The sequence below is a fragment of the Dasypus novemcinctus genome, chromosome 9 (genome assembly GCF_030445035.2).
Source record: "Dasypus novemcinctus isolate mDasNov1 chromosome 9, mDasNov1.1.hap2, whole genome shotgun sequence".
Classification (NCBI taxonomy): Eukaryota; Metazoa; Chordata; class Mammalia; order Cingulata; family Dasypodidae; genus Dasypus; species Dasypus novemcinctus.
In genome coordinates, this window is record NC_080681.1 from 99,718,777 (window position 1) to 99,734,250 (window position 15,474).

The 15,474-nt window shown below is 52.0% G+C and overlaps 1 protein-coding gene across 3 annotated transcripts in view; it reads left to right on the top strand.

The window, feature by feature from the left end:
- Positions 1–204: 204 nt before the first annotated feature.
- Positions 205–15,474, top strand: part of DLGAP3 (DLG associated protein 3) — a 55,079-nt gene continuing 39,809 nt past the window's right edge. The window contains exon 1 of one of the 3 annotated variants that reach the window (XM_058303933.1): positions 205–433. The gene's annotated coding sequence lies outside the window, so the exon portion shown is untranslated. Of the gene's footprint in view, positions 434–465; positions 1,013–4,425; positions 4,922–15,474 lie in introns of those variants that run through there. The other 2 variants (XM_058303931.2, XM_058303932.1) reach the window with 2 other exon arrangements.

The following is a 15,474-nucleotide window of genomic DNA, read 5'->3' on the forward strand; positions in this document are numbered from 1 at the left end:
CAAGGACTGCTGCAGTCAGCGCCTCCGCCTCTGGCTCCTGCAGCCTGGGCCCTGGCTCTGCAGCCTCTGGCTGTGCTTCGGACAGCCCGCCTCCCTCCTGTCCTCCCACATGCCCCCGCCATGGCACAGCCCCTGGCCCAGGGCCTAGAGATGAGCTAGCATAGTGGCACGTGTAGGGGCCCGAGCAAAGACGGCAGGTATAGCGGGGTTCTCCGTCCACGCTGGGGATGCCTTGGCTGTGCTGTCTGGGGTTAGGGGAACGCCTGCCAGTGGCTTTGAGACCCGGCACAGCGCCCCACCCTGGCAGGGGCTGGGGCAGAGGAGGGCAGGTCCTGGAATCGAGGCCAGGAGCTGAAGTCGGAGAACAGACTAGGAAAACCGAAGGAGAGTCTTCTAAGGGGATGCATCTGGGGGGCTGTGTGTGACATTGAGGGTACGACTGTGTGTCGGTGGGCAGTGCGACCTGTCTGAGCCTGTGTGACTGTCTCTCTTTTGGGCTTGGGTCTCGGTGCTTTGGGCAGCTGCGCGTGGCCACGACCCTGTGTGCCAGTTCCCGGGTCCCAGGCGGACACTGACCCGCTGGTCCCTGGGGAGGGGGATCTCATTCGCAGGCTCAAGCTGTGCTCCTCTGGGGCCCCAGCGGCCGCCCGCCGGCGGCGACCTCGGCCCTCCTGGGTCCGGTGCGGGGGCGGAGCTCGGTCCCCCTTCCTCTCCTTGGCTCCCAGCTCGGCAGCCTTGCGCGGGGGCGGGGGCGGAGGCGGAGCGCGCGGGCGGGATCCCCCCGCCTCCCCTTCCTGGTCCCCGGGAAATCCAGCCTCCGTGGCTTGGCCGCCTCCCGCGCCCGCGCCCGCTGCCGCTCGGCGCTCGCTCGGGGCTCCGCAGCCGGCGCGGCCCCTCCGCTGGGGGCTCCGCAGTGCCGGGCCCCGGGCCCTGCTCGCCTGCCCGCCGCAGCAGCGCCCCCAGCCCCGGCCGCCGGCACCATGTAACCCGGCGGGAGCCCAAGCCCGGCCAGGTAAGCCGCGGGGAGGGGTGGGGACGGGCCCGCGCTCGCCGCGCCCTCTGCAGCGCCCCCCAGGCTCGGCCCGGCTGAGGCCCCGGCGCCGCCCACGCCCGGGGCTCCCGCGGCCTCGGCTCCCGGCCCCGGGAGCGGGGAGGGCCTGGGCTTCCTCGGTCGCCCCCGCCCCCGCCCCGGCCTGGCGGTCCGCCGGCCTGACCCGTGGGGCGGGAGCGGGGACCACGCGGAGGACCGGCTTTCCGGGGTAGGGCCGCGGACAGGCGAGCCCCGGCCAAGCCCTCGGGCTGGGGGCTTGGGGGTGAGACGGGTAGTCACCTGGGTTGGGGGGGCGGGTGTGAGGGAGTGGTGGTGTTGGGAGATCCGGAGAGAAGTTTCCTCTGCAGGTGTGTGTGTGAGTGTGTGTGTGTCACTGTGTGGGTCCGTGGGTGATTGTGTGTACCAGTGAGTGTATGCTGTGTGAGCGTGTGCCACTGTGGGGATCGTGTGTCCGTGAGCATATGCAGTGTGTGTTACTGTGTGTCTGTGGACATGTGTGTGAAGGAGTGTGTGTGTGTCTTGTCACTGGATAGCCTCTGTATGTCTCCGTGAGTTTGTATGTGAATGGATGTGTGCGGGTGTGACTGTGCCTATGAGTGGGTCCGGCTGTCTGTGGCCTGTGTCAGTGAACGTGTGTGTTGGCTGTGTGTGAATGTATCTGACCAGGGTTCACTCTGAATCACCAAAGCCTGGGCTATGTCTCCCCTCTCCCAGGGGATTCCTGGTGATTGGGGGTGGGGGGGCATCTGACAGGGAAACCAGACTTTGTAGAGGTCAGTTCATCGCCCAGTCCCAGGTGCTCCTCACCACTGACTCATTTAGAGCCGCATAGCACTCCCATACTTTCTTGTCCCTGGGGTAGTACCTGTCTGATGCTACTGGTTTTGTTCTTCCTGCATGTTGGATCCCCTCAGGGAGGTGGGCCTGGGGTGGGTAAGTGTGTGCTTCTTCTTCTTGGGGCCTGGTAACTTGTGTCATCCCAGGAATGTTTCACTGAGGGCCCTTTAGGGCCAGGAGCTTAGGAGGTCAGGTGGAAGCTTTTGCCCTATTAGTTGTTGGAGCAGGTGGCTCAGTCCCTGGTTTCCAAGCCCCAAGTCTCCCAATTTCTGGGTCATTGGTTCAGTCCACTGTCTCCTGATGGATCTGTCCTAAAGCTCTTTGAAGTAATAATAATAATAGTAAAATAATGCCCTCATATCAGTCCATGCCTTTTTAAAATGCTTCCCTCACAATTTTTCTCTCTCCAACAGCCTTGGGAGGTAAGCAGGGCGAGTATCAGGTTAAGCAATGTGAAATTGCCAATATTCTTTAAAAAAAAAAAAAAAAACTCACAGAACAGCAATTTCTGTGAGTTTAAAAAAAGGCCATCTTACAGATGAGGATATTGAGACTCAAGAGGTGAATTTTATTTCCCACTCTCACACACTGCTACTCAGTGGTATAAGAAGACTCCAACCCATCCTGGGCTGGGCAAAGACTAGAAAGTGCTACTCCTAAGTGTACTCTCTCTGACTCTGGGGGTGCTACCCTTCACCTACTCCCAGCATTCCTTCAATGTTGGGGCTACTTCTGCACTCAGCTGTCAAAGCCAAAGAGGGAGAGAGAGAGAGAGGGAGAGGAGAGGAGGGAGGGAAGGTGGAGGCTTCGTGAGTTGGCAGTGAATCAGGGTCTAAAAAGGGAGCTGAGAGGGCTAGGGTGGCAGGTGTTTCTAAAAGGATCATGAACATGGGATGAACAGCCTCAAATACAACCCCCACATCTCCCACCCAGCACTGCCCCACTGATCTGGCAGGCATGGCCCATTGCATTTTGTGCCAGGGGGCTCATGTCCAAGGAGTGAGCTTCTGTGTAGTTACAGAATGATGGCCAGGAGAGGAACCTTAGTATTGACTTGGTCCAACCTCTTAATTACAAAGTGGGCATGCTGAAGCTCAGAGAAAGGTGGTTGCCCAAGGTCAAACAGCAAACTTGTGGGTTCCCAGGCTAGTCTCGGCCCAGGAACTTTCTACCCCTCCCTGTTGCCTTCTATTCCTGAAACCATCCACCCCCCGCCCCCCACTAGAGCTGAGAAGAGAGGATTTGGGGAGAAGAAATGAAGACTTGATAAGCCTAAGGCTGTAGATTCTTCAACCTAGGGCTCCTTTCCCAGGTACTCCTGGGAGTGGGGATTTCCAGCTATATGCACCACCTAGGTAGGCCGTGGGTTTGTCTTGATTTCTGCCCAGAATTTCTTCTGTGGCAGTGACTGCTTTCAGCTGCTGCTTGGCACCTCACATTATCTCTCTCCAGCTGATGTTGAAGCTTGAGCTGGCTGAACTCCATTTTTCATCCCATCCAATTTCTGATGCATTTTGCCTCTAGCTGGACTGACAATTCCTGGGTTCCTGATGGGTGAAAAACTTCTGGGGTTTGTCTGATTTCGGTAGGGCCTATAGTTACCCCACACCTTTTCTAACTAAACCTTCCAGGCAGAAGAAAAGATGATTGTTCTCATTTTACAGGTGGGGAGCCTGAGATTCAGAGGAGGGCCTCTTGTTTGGTTGGTTTTTCTCTTTACCTGCTCCACTAAGATCAGTAGAAGAGATTCTTGGCATGAGGGGATGAAGGGAGCCACTGACATTAGACGTTTTTGTCTATAGGGGCTTCCAAACTGCTCATCCAATGTCTTACCATCCCCATGGTTAGGAAACCTTCCAGAGTCTGATTTCTTTCCCACTTGGTGGAGTTAAAGCTTTGTCTTCCAGTGGAGGTTGGAAGTACAGCTGCATACCCTTAACTATTGCAAGCATTGTATCTGGCTTCCCTCTTTATCCCCCCTTCCCAGTCTGAAGGCTGCTGGCTCAGCGGGCCTCCTGCCGTCTGGGAGTCTGGGTTTGAGCTGGGGTGAGGCAGTGACACCATCGTTATGGTAACGAGCTGCCAGCTCATCGTTGCTAATAATTTGTCAGGCCCCTGGGCTCAATGCAGCATCCCTTCCCAACAGCCCTTCTTCCCATGTCACAGACAGAAAAAGTGAGGCTGTGTGGGATAGCCGGTGAATAAGGGATCCTTGGGAGGTGGGTGGCTTTGTCCTTGAGGCTGTAGTAGGAGAGCTGGGAGAAGGTTGCTTGGGGGCTGCTTTACACATGTAATTACATAGGTTTGCACATGACTGCTTGTGAAAACACTCAGGACATGCTTGTGTAAACCTGCATGTGCTAGTTGACATGCTTGTGTGCTTTTATACACCAACCCACATACAAACACGCTTCCAAGCATCAGAACATACTTGTGCATGAATACTGCCTCTGCCATCTAAACATAAGGCACCCAAGAAATCTGAGATTGTGGGGGTGTCCAGGTATGTGGGTGGGGAGCTGATCTTTTTCTGATGCAGCTTCAAAGTATCTTGTTAAAAAGGGACAGAATGGTCCCAGGGTTCCTTCTATTTCTTTCCAGTCAAGAGCTTAGAGTGGGAGTGGGTTGGGGATGGTGTGGACAGCCCAAGCTCCCAGCTCCCACAGGCCCCTGCCTCTGTGCCCTTTGGGCTCAGGTCGTCTTTATCCCCCTCACCCTCTGTTCTTTCTCCTCTCCTCCTCCTTCTGTGTGTAAATATTAAAAAGCTGAGCCTGCAGGGCTGATGTAGACATGGGGAGAGAATGAAATTAAAAAGGATTCCCTCGCCCCCATCCTGACACCCCCGCCCCTCAGTCCCCCGCTCCTGCCTCCTTCCTTCTCCCCTCCCCTCACTCAGTGCTTCCACATGTCTCTCCTCCCCCCAGTCCAGATGGGAGCTGGCTCCTTCAGATAGGGGCCTCAGAACAGGGTGTGGTGAGCTACCTCTCTCTGCCTCCCCCCACTACATCTGCCTACTGGGCTGGGGGCTCCCACGTGAGTATTTCTTTTATTTTGGGGGTGGTGGTTAAGAAGAAAAGTGGTTTTTAGAACCATCTGAGTGGTGTTGAGAGGCTCAGGGCTGAAAGAATGTGGGTGGGGTCCTCTCTTTAGACTCCAATCAGGGAAGCCCCTTGTCTGGGTTTCTTTTTTTTCTCTGGATATAGAAGGAAGGGCGAGGTATCAGGTGCCCCCGGTGGATGGGAGCGTGTGTGTGTGTTGGTGGGGGGGCGGTGCAGAGGGAGAGGGGCTTCTGTTCTGAAGAGGTTGTATGGTGGGGTAAGCTTGCTTGCTGGCATCTTGGGTTCTGGCAACCGGGTCGCGAGTCCTTGGGAGCTGTCCCGGGTGCTGAACAGTACTCGGCAGGGACTCGCTCCCTTGGAGCTGTCCCGAGTGCTGAACGGAGCTGTATTAGTGCGCTGGCCTGATGATGGGAAGGCTACTGGGCAGTACTGAGGGCTCACTTGAAGAATTCTCCAGATGACCCACTTTTCATGGACAGAACCCCTGGATGGAAATCTAGACTCTGGTTCTCCCTTTGGCTCTGGGCCTCACAGTTAGTGGTATATAGGAAAGGAACTCACTTTTCCCTGTTCAGCCCCCCGCCTCCTTTTCCAAAACAACCTTGCTGTTGGTGTGAGGGTAGGGATGGAGGATAATATCGTGATTGTGAGATCTTTTCTCCTGGTATCGTTTTAGTGAAACAATCTTAAGGGTACTGGCACTAGCTTTTCTTCTAGTGGGTCCCAGGAGTTCAGGCTCAGGGCAATTCTGGATTAGGAGAGTTTGGGACTTCCTGGTTAGGTTGGGGTGGATAGAGATCAGGAGCTCAGGATCATTTGATTGACCATTTGATATTCCTCTATCCACCATATTTTGGAATTCAGGACAGGGGCCACTAAGATATTCTGCTAGCCTGACTCGTGCTCTGGTCATTTCAGCCATAGCTCAGAACAAGGGTTGGGAAAGACTTCTGTTGGGGAGGAAGATTTCCAAGCAAAGGACTCAGGGAGTGGGTGGGGTTGTTCAGTACCATAAAGCATGGAAGTAGGAGGCTACTGTAGACAGGGCAGTGGGAAAAGAGGAAGATATGGAGGAGTAAAAAAATGTTCAAATTGGGGAATAGAATCTGGGTTTTAGTCCTCAGTTCCTCTGGAAATCTTTTTCCCATGACCTAGGGTCCGGATCACTTAAATTATCTGGCTCGGGATCCTGCTTCTTTGTAATCTGAAGGGAGCAAAGCAAGGCATTATTTCTCCAGGTCCCTCCCTTTGTCATCCCCAGGGGACAGTAGCCAAATGTCAGGACATGTAGATGAGATTGTGGGGGAACAGGCTGGAGGGGTTGATGGCAGCTTCACCTCCCATGCCCAAGGGCACAATCAAATATTCAATGGGATTCTTCCTGGGGGGATAGGAAGGAGAGGATTTCCAGATGATGCTGGGCAAAAATTGGGTGTGGCAGGGAGTTCAAGAAAAGGGGAAAGTATCTAGGGACCCCAAACTGAACCAGTTCATACCTTCCCATATGTGACTTCTGGTTAATAAAGAGCCCTTCACCCATCGTGTTTTTAATGTAACCCATCAAAATGATTTCCCCCTTCTCTAGCTGCTTGGGAGGAGCTGAGTTTTCTTATGCAGTGGGTGCTGGGAGGTGGTGGGTGTGGGTGTGGGTGCCTGTTTGGGGAGGGGAGGTGTTTGTGCTTCACTCAGCTCCCTTGGTTACATAACAGCTTTGATAAGACTTTACTTTGGAGCTGCTGCTACTGCCTGAAGCAGTCACCCTTCCACCCCCACATAGAATGCTGGATGTCCACCCCCTTCTCCCTGGCCCCTTGGAGAATTCTGCTATTCATGATATAGTGTTCCAGCAGCCGTTTCCCTGCCAAGAGGTGTCTGTGGCTTGCTTCCTTGATCCCTACCCAGCCCCTGCTTTTAAATACTTGGTTCTTGTGTTATCTTGAGCCTGGCCACCTATCTACATTTTTAAGCCTCCAGGTTTAGCCTCTCCTTGGGCAGGGCCCTCAGCTGGGCTGGGAGGGTTTCCCTGCACATCATGAAGCTGCCATCTAGGGAAGAAGAGAGGCAGGAGGTTTTAGGACCCACAGACAATTTTGTCGGAATTCCTTCCTCTTGTCCCAATAATTATTTTGGAATCTGGGAGCAGTGGACCCTACCCAGAGAGGAAGAACTCTAACCTTGACATTTTCCTTTCATTTTCCTCTTTGGAATTAAAAAGTTGTGTATATGGGGTAGGAGCTGCCTCTTGGGTGGACTCTAAGGTGCACCTAGTCCCATAGTAACCCCACCTGGGTTGTATTAAGAAATATTGGCTTCTCTAGGAATGAAACAAGGGGGACAACAGAGCCCTCCTTTAAAATGACTTTTTTCTTTCTTTCTGAGAGTAGGTGTGACTGGGGGAGTGGGGTCTATCCTGTTGATAATAGGGACAACTTTCTGGCTGCAGAAGTGGGAGACTCTAGAAAGAGAAGAGAGCAAATGCAAACTTGTGACATCACTGGGAGAAAATATGGCCTCTTGGCTTTGTGAATAGGGTAGAGGTCAGGAGAAAGCCTGGATATTTCTGCAGGACCTATGATTCCAATGCACATACATGTGTATTTCTACCTGTGAATGGATATATGACTGTACACAAGTATGTGTGCATATGCTGTATTTATGTGTACAAACACATTTATTTATTTAGGTATTTAAGTGTAGACATATGCATACATGTGTAAATACAGTTTATGTGTGAATCTATATATGTCTCCATGTATATATGTGCCTGTGAAGGCAATTACTCAACTTAGGTGTGTATGTGGTGTGCTCATCCAGTGATGCATATATGTGAGTTTTTAAGCATGTGTATATATGCATGCATGAATTAATAGCACATGAATATTTGTACCTCAATGGAGGCATACGTGTGAATGAATTTATGTGTATGTGTGAGAGAAACAGAGAGACAGAAAGAGACTGAACATTGGGTCTCCCTAAAAGTTATTTTCCCAGTAGCTTGAACTTGATCTACACCTGGTGCCTGTAGCTCTTTTCCAGAAAGCAAGCTCCTTGAGGCATAAATTCTTATGTCCTGGGGACCAACTCTTCCCCACTGCTGTCCATATGAGGGGAGTTTGCAAAGAAAAAACCTAGAAATGCCTTGGGGACAGATGAGAAAGGAGCTGAGCTGAAGGCTGTTCACACCCTGTAGTGCTCAGGGTTGTATGTGTGGAAAGAGTTTGGGAGATGAAATTTTAATACTACTACAGAGGTTTAAAGAATCAGAGAGAACAGGTTGACCTTAATGGATGAAAGGGGCAGGGGACACTAGGGAAGCCAAGTGTGTGTAGAAGCCTCACGCATACAGGTGCATGGCAATATGTGAATACATGTAAATATGTATATTACTTGCAACATGCACATGCATACTAATATACATATGCATGTGAATACTTGTACAGAAATATGTGGGCATATGCTAACATTGCCCTGATTACAACCCGTGACCACATATATACATGTGCACCTCACTAACCCAGGTTCACAAGGGCCTGAAAAACACTCCCTTCTCCATTACATGCGCCTCACCCAGAACATCCATTCATTCATCCAATGTTGTTTGCCTGTAATGTGCCACATACTGTACTAGACTGTGGGGATGGTCCTTGACCTCAGGTGGCTTAAGGTTTAAAGAGGGTAAAAAACCTGGAAGCAAGTAAGGAGAATGTTAAGATAGGAAGACATAAGTGTTCATGGGGGGTAGTAGGGATATAAAGAGGGATTGGTAAATTCTGGCTTGGGGAGGGGAGAGATTTGGTCAAGTATCCATAGATACTTCTATGGAATGGAAGGCCTGGGACCAAGGCTTCACAGATGAAACAGATGTTGCCCAGGTGGCTAACTATGGGAAAGGGTGTTTCAGGGAGAGGAAGTGTCCCAGTTGATCTCCCTACAGCCACCCTTGCCAGCCCCATCTCAATAGACTCTTCCCCAAAAGCAATCAGAATAATATGAGGTTACACCTTTCCGATGGCTTTCCATCTCACTTGCAGTGAAATCCAAAGTGCTTAGTGAGGCCTGAGCAACATTAATGCTACTTATAGCATAGCCCCCAATTACCTTCCTGATCTGAGGGGCCTCTCTTCTCCCGCACTCTGCTTCCCCCACTGCTCCATGAAGATGCTGAGCACAACCCCACCTCTAGGCCCACTACATTTGCTGTTCCCTCAACCTGTAATACTCTTCCCCCAGGTATCTACATGACCTGCCTCCTTGCTTTTGCTCAAAAATTGCCTTTTTGGAGAGACCTTCCCTAACAGTTTATCATTCTATCCCCTCACTCCATTTTATTATCATTTGTAATCACAGCACTTACCACCACCACTATTTCATATATTTGTTTATCCTCTTCTTTCTACACTAGAATAGAAATTTCTTGAGCCATGGGAGTGTCATCTGTTTTGTTCACTGCTATATCCACAGTATCCAGAAGAGTGCCCTGCTTGGAATGGGCACTTTGTACATATTTGTTGAGTAACCCTGGCTGCCATTCTTCCTTCCTTTTTTGTCTTGCCACTACCACCTGCCAGCCAGGGCTGCCATGAAGGGACCCTGGGGTTCCATTCCCTCAGTAATGTAGGACATAATGGGAAGGACCACTGGAAGTCAGAACCACAAACAGAGATTGAGAGACACACAGAGGGAGGTGTGTGGGCCCCGACAGAAGGGGTCTAACTGTGGAGAGTTTTGAGCAGGGGCCAGATGTGGTGGGAGTCAGGAGCATCCGTGTCCAGCCCCCCAACCCCCCTCCACTCCACTCCGGGTTGGGTCCTCTCTTCTGAGGAGGTGGGACCTTGCACCCCCAGGGGATGTGTTGGCCAAATATGGGCTCAGGAGTAAGTGGTCCCCCATGAGATATGTGGGGAGAACCAAGGAAAGGGGTCCCGGTCTTAAGAGGACAGACTGAGGTTTAGCTATAGGGGAGGGATTTCTCTGAGAGCCTCAACTTTGGTTGGTTCCCTCTCTCCCAAGGGAGCAGAGAATTGAGCTTCTGTTGCAGAAAGAGAAACTGAGGTTAGATCTCTGGGAGGACCAATCAGCTGCTAGTGTGAAGGGACTAAGACAGATATGGGGGGAACGCTGTGAGGAGGTCTGATGAGAAAAGGAGGAAGAAGTGGGAGTTGTGGGTCACTTCCTGACCTCTAGTGGGGAGGGATGTTGAGCCTAAGGATCTTCTCTGAGAGTTCAGCTCTCAGACCTCCATGCCTCATCACCAAGAAGCCAGGGCTAGGACCCCTTCCAGGTTCCGGGTATATGGAGCCTGCTGCCTCTCTCTCTTCTCACAGGCTAGGGGCGGGGGCCCTGCAGCCGCTCCCCTCCCACCTGGGCTCTGGGCATGGGGGTTGGGCCGAGACAGCCGCCAGAGCCGCCCACCTGCCCGCGGTGTCATGGCAACGACTCTGCCCACGTGGACGATGAGGAAAGGGAGAAGAGAGGAGAGGAGGCATCACGACCGATGTGAGGATGGGAGGGGGCTCCTCTGGGCCCTGTGTGCTGGACCTTCTGCCCCTCCAGCTGGGCCCCACCCTGGCTCCTCTGCCCCAGGGCCCCCAGGGCTGGAGGGGCTGGCGGCCCAGCTCTGGCCTCAGGAGGGTGCCTGTCCTTGGGTGTCCTGAGCAGTGATGACCTCCGCCTTCTGCGCTGTGGGATGACTGCCCTGGCGGGGGTCCCAGGGGAAAGGTGACTTCAGCAGGTGCAGGCCTCTCCCCCTCTCCCCAGCCTGCGAATCGGGATGGTGCCTGGGGCTGAGGGGATGAGAGCCCGACCTACTTCTCCATTTTCTCACTATTTTTCAAAAGGAAAATGACCCACTTTTCAACCAATCGGACTAGAGCCTGCTCCCAAGCTGATTTCCTGAGCCCCCCTACCCAGGTTTCAGCCTTAGCCATGTGCAGGACCCGCTTCCTAAGGGAAGCAGGTGCACGTGCAGAGGGGTCCTTCCCTTCCATTCCATGCCAGGCTGGTTGGGGCAGGCATATGCCAAGACCCAACCGACCCTACCTCAGCCTCCCTTTGGGCAAACACTGTTTCCCTGGTTGCTACCGTCCTGGGCACCCTAAGTGACCTGTCTGCCATCCGCTTACACTCCCAGGATGCATTCTGCAGAGGGACAGGAAGGGCTCTGGGGTGGGAGAGGGGAGCTGTGCCCCTTGCCCTCCCTCTCACCCTGTTTTAGTGGGTGGTGGTGGGCTGTCTTCCCAAGTGGCTCCATTTCCACATGGAAACCACTGGAGGACCATGACTGTCTGTCTTCTGTCTGCCTGCCAGCCAGCCAGCGATCCTCCCAGGGCTAGAGGGTTCTGTCTGTACCTTTCTTCCCAAGCCCCTCCTCCTCTCTAGGATATTAGTCTGGGCCTCAGTGCCCCCTCCCTCCCTCAGCTATATTGGCCTGGGCTGGCTTGGGGGGTGATTAGGGATTTAATTATTTAGTTTCTCCAGCTCAGTAGATTAATTCCATCCATCATAGGCAGGCCGAGCCTTCTTCCCCTCTCAGGGCTGCCTGGCCAACCCCAGAGGGAGGAGCTTCAGCGCTCAGCTGGGTCTAGTATTGGATCTGGGAACAATGCATGAAGTTCTCACTCAGGGAGGATTTGGTGTGTGGCATTGAGCAAATGTGGGTACATGAGTGATGGGAAATGAGCATGTATGTCATATGGGGATAATCATGTGAACATGTATGTAAGATTTTATATCTGTGCAAGCGCTATGTGAATGAACAGGTCTGTGCACATAAGCATCAATGTCCATTGAGTGAAAATGGCGATATCCTAAGATTGGCAGTGGGTCAGGGCACGCTGGGGTCCTCTTGGTAGCCTCATCCTACCATTGTGGTCAGAGAGACATGCTCCTTTTGAGGTGCTCTCTTCAGTCTGTGCTTGGGTCTCTAGAGGTCGAGAGTGTTGGGCCTGGGTGCAGACCTGGGTTCAAGTCCCTCTTCTACCATCCATGTGACCTTGGGCTATTTTCTTTATATTTCTAAGACTCAATTTCCTCATCTGTAAAATGAGCACATAAAATGATACCTATCCCATAGGATAGTTGTGAGGACTACCTGAGAAAATGCATTTAAAGAACTTATCAGAAGCATTCAAAGAGCTAAACCTTAGACTTCAGAGGTGAAGGGCAACAGAGGTCGTCTGGTCTGAAATATGTTCTGTGCTTGAATCCCGTCTATACCATCCTCTCCTTGTATGCCTTGCTGGATGGAACCCTCAGCGCTCTTCAGGAAACCCACACCACACTGGACAATCTCTGTCTACTGCGGGTGTCTGGTTTAGCTGCAGGAAGTTAACTTCCCTCCTTGTCTTCTATTTCTCCTTTTCTCCATATGCTTTAGCCTTTCTAAATGACTCAATCACTGACTCTGAATTTATTAAGCACCTTCTGTATGCCAGGTCTTATCCATACAGACTTATCCATAGATCAGAAGAATCCTGGACTTTACAGAGCTCACAGCCTACAAACAAATATTTCCCCAACTCGTTGGGAAGAGGTGGGGGACCCAAGAGGAGGGAACAACTGCTGTGCCCTGGGATTGATGGTGCGACACACTCTTAGGAAAGGCTTCTTGGTAAAGAGGACACTGAGCTTCGTGAGATGGCAGTCAGGATAGGCTCTCCACACAGAGGGCTCATGCAGTCTATGCTGCTTCCTTTCCCCACACTTTTCCCACTGTGGTCCTAGTTCCTGCTAAGTGCAGAAACCCAGGAGGAGAGCAGGGCTCAGACACTCCTGAGACTTGAGCAGAGTTAGGCAGAGTTTCAGCCAGAGCTGAAGGGTGGGAGGTGTCACCACATGAACAGGGAGTCAACCAACTGACAAGGCTCTGTGGGGTTGCGGGTGTGCTCTGCCCTGTGCTTGACTCCCCTGTGGGAATGGCCCAAAAGGAGAAGACGGGTCCTGGGGTTGGCAGCCCCTATTCCATCTCTACATAGGGCTTATGGGACAGTATGCTAGCCCAGGAGGTAGTCCTGAGCTCTGGCCCTGGTTGAACCAGAGACTAGGTAAGGTCATGGGCCTGGCCTGCTGAGTGACTCCAGCCACATCGGTTTAGGCCCCTTCCTGTTGTCCTGTGGTGACCCGGGCAGCATCCTTGAGGTCAGGGAAGCACCAACTCAAGCCTCATCAAACACATATAAATGAAAGAAGGTTCTAGATTGTTAAAGTTGGGAGAAACCAACCTATGGAGAATATATGTGCAGGTTGTCTTGATAGAGTTTATTTGCTCATTGCCTCAACTTTAGAAGGTAAGATATTATTACCCCTATTTTGCAGATGAGAAGATTGAGGCTCAAACAGATAAAACGAGTTATTCATGTTTATGCAAGTAGGCTGTGTTGTAATGGTTGGTGGCAGATGACTGTCTCTCCAATACCCAGCAGTGGTTTCCCTGGACTTTCCCTTCCAGGTACCCAGAGTTGGAAGAGAACACCAGCCTTGGCTGTGCGTGGGTCTCTAGTTCTCTCAGACGCCACCATCTTTGGTTGCCAGGACTCCTCTTCTGTCTTTCACATGCTCAGTGTATGGGAGATCTTCAGAAGGAGCCCAGGCAAACAAATTTCTAGACATATGAGAAAAATGAGTTTCAGAGTATCCATTTCTGATCCAAACCTGACTCTGCCCAAGGCTGTCTGAGAAGCCTCTCAGAGATCCTGTTTCCAGATCTCAAGTATTTTAGTGGTTTCTCTCTGGTTATCAATAGCTAACCCTCAGCCCTATGCTGGACATTTTACTTGCATTATCTTATTAACCCTCATGACATCACAATGACAGAGGGGCTCTTCTTATCCCCTTTCAAAAGATGAGGAAATGGAACTTGAGAAAGCTGAAGGGACTTACCTAGGGTCACATGTCTAGTAACTGGTGGACCTGGGATTTGAACCTGGACAGTTCCATAGCCTCTCTCACCAGCTGCCCATGACCAGGGTCCTACAGAAATTCTGGTCCTGGGACTCCTCCCTCTTTGCAGTGGGCAGGTATGACCACCCCAAAGAAGGACCCTGGAGACTATCATTTAGGGGAATGTAAATATGGCCTGAGAATGGGTTCATCTGACAGAAAGGATGAGGTAGCTGAGACTGGGCAAAAGGTTTGCTAGAGCTGTGACTAGGAAGCATGATGGAGTGAGGCCTGATCAGCATGGGATGCCACCTGAATTGTACCTTGAGGGGCCCTTGGCAGCCCTGGAGAAGGAGGAGGAAGCCCGACTTAGCTTCTGATACATCTTGGCCACATGGCCTTTGCTGGGAGAGGAGCTGGGGCCCAGCAAGTCTGAAGAAACCTGCTGGGGACTGGCTGGTCGACCCTGTGCCCTGCTCCTGAAGCTCAGCCTGGAGCCCCTCCTCTCAGCCTCACTTTATTTCCTCTTATCAACACCCCCCCCCCCCACCCTCCGCCACTAGCTTCCTTGAATTATGCAGAGGAGCTCATCTGCCAATCGAGAGGGGCTAGATAAACAAGATGAACAGGGTTGGGGGTAGAGACTAGATTTCTGATACCAAATCCTCCAGATGCTCTCCAAGGCCTTTAGAGGGAAACGAGGGGAGATCCTTTCTGTGGGCTGTCGTGCGCAGTAAAGTAACGTGGGTGGCATTTTTTGAGCACCTGTTACATGCTAGGCATTGTTCTAGACATTCAGAATACTGCAGCAAACGAGACAGACCTAGTCCCTCCCCTCTTGGAGCTTATGTTCTACTCTGAGAGACTTACTATAAACATGTAATAGACAAAACCATTTCAAAGAGCAATGAGTGTTATGAGAACAATGAAACAGGCTGATGTATAGCATACCTGGGGGATGGGCTTGCTTTTGGTTAGAGTGACTGGTCAGAGAAGGCCTCTCTAAGCTGAGACTCAAAAGATGAGAAGGAGGAAGGCATGGGAATATCTGGGGCAGTGCATTCCAGCAGAGAGAACATCAAGTACAAAGCCCCCTGAGGTGGGATTTTCAAAGAGATTATAGGTAGTATGTGTTATTCACAGACTGAACACCATCCTATGGGTTAGGAGATGGATTTAGACTTGGAACTGCTTAAATGTACTGAGTGTTTGGGACCAGTAAACCCATTTTTCAGTAAAGTTTTTGCCCTAAGCCTCCAGGGAGAGTTAATTAGATCAAGTAGTGATGGTGAATGAATAAGACCCCAAACCTCCATCCTTCCATTCTGGTCCTCCTTCCTTCTCTGTGGGGCCGAGGGAGGAGGAGAAGGAGGTTTTTCCCGCCTGAGGTGCTAAGGGCTGCATATGGGTACAAGGCATGATGAATCTTCAACAATAGGGCCGGATAGTGGGGTTGAGGGAGGCCAGGGACTAGAGCATCAGCCCAGCTGCAGAGGTCTGGCCAAGACGGCTGGACAAAGCCAGCGTCAGAATGGTCAGGGAGACTCAGGATGACCTGGATGCAGGACACCAGCAGAAGGTGGGGGAAGGGGGGAGGTAGCAGGAGTGCCTACCTGTGGGCACAGGTGAATAATCTGGAGTGTGAGAGTG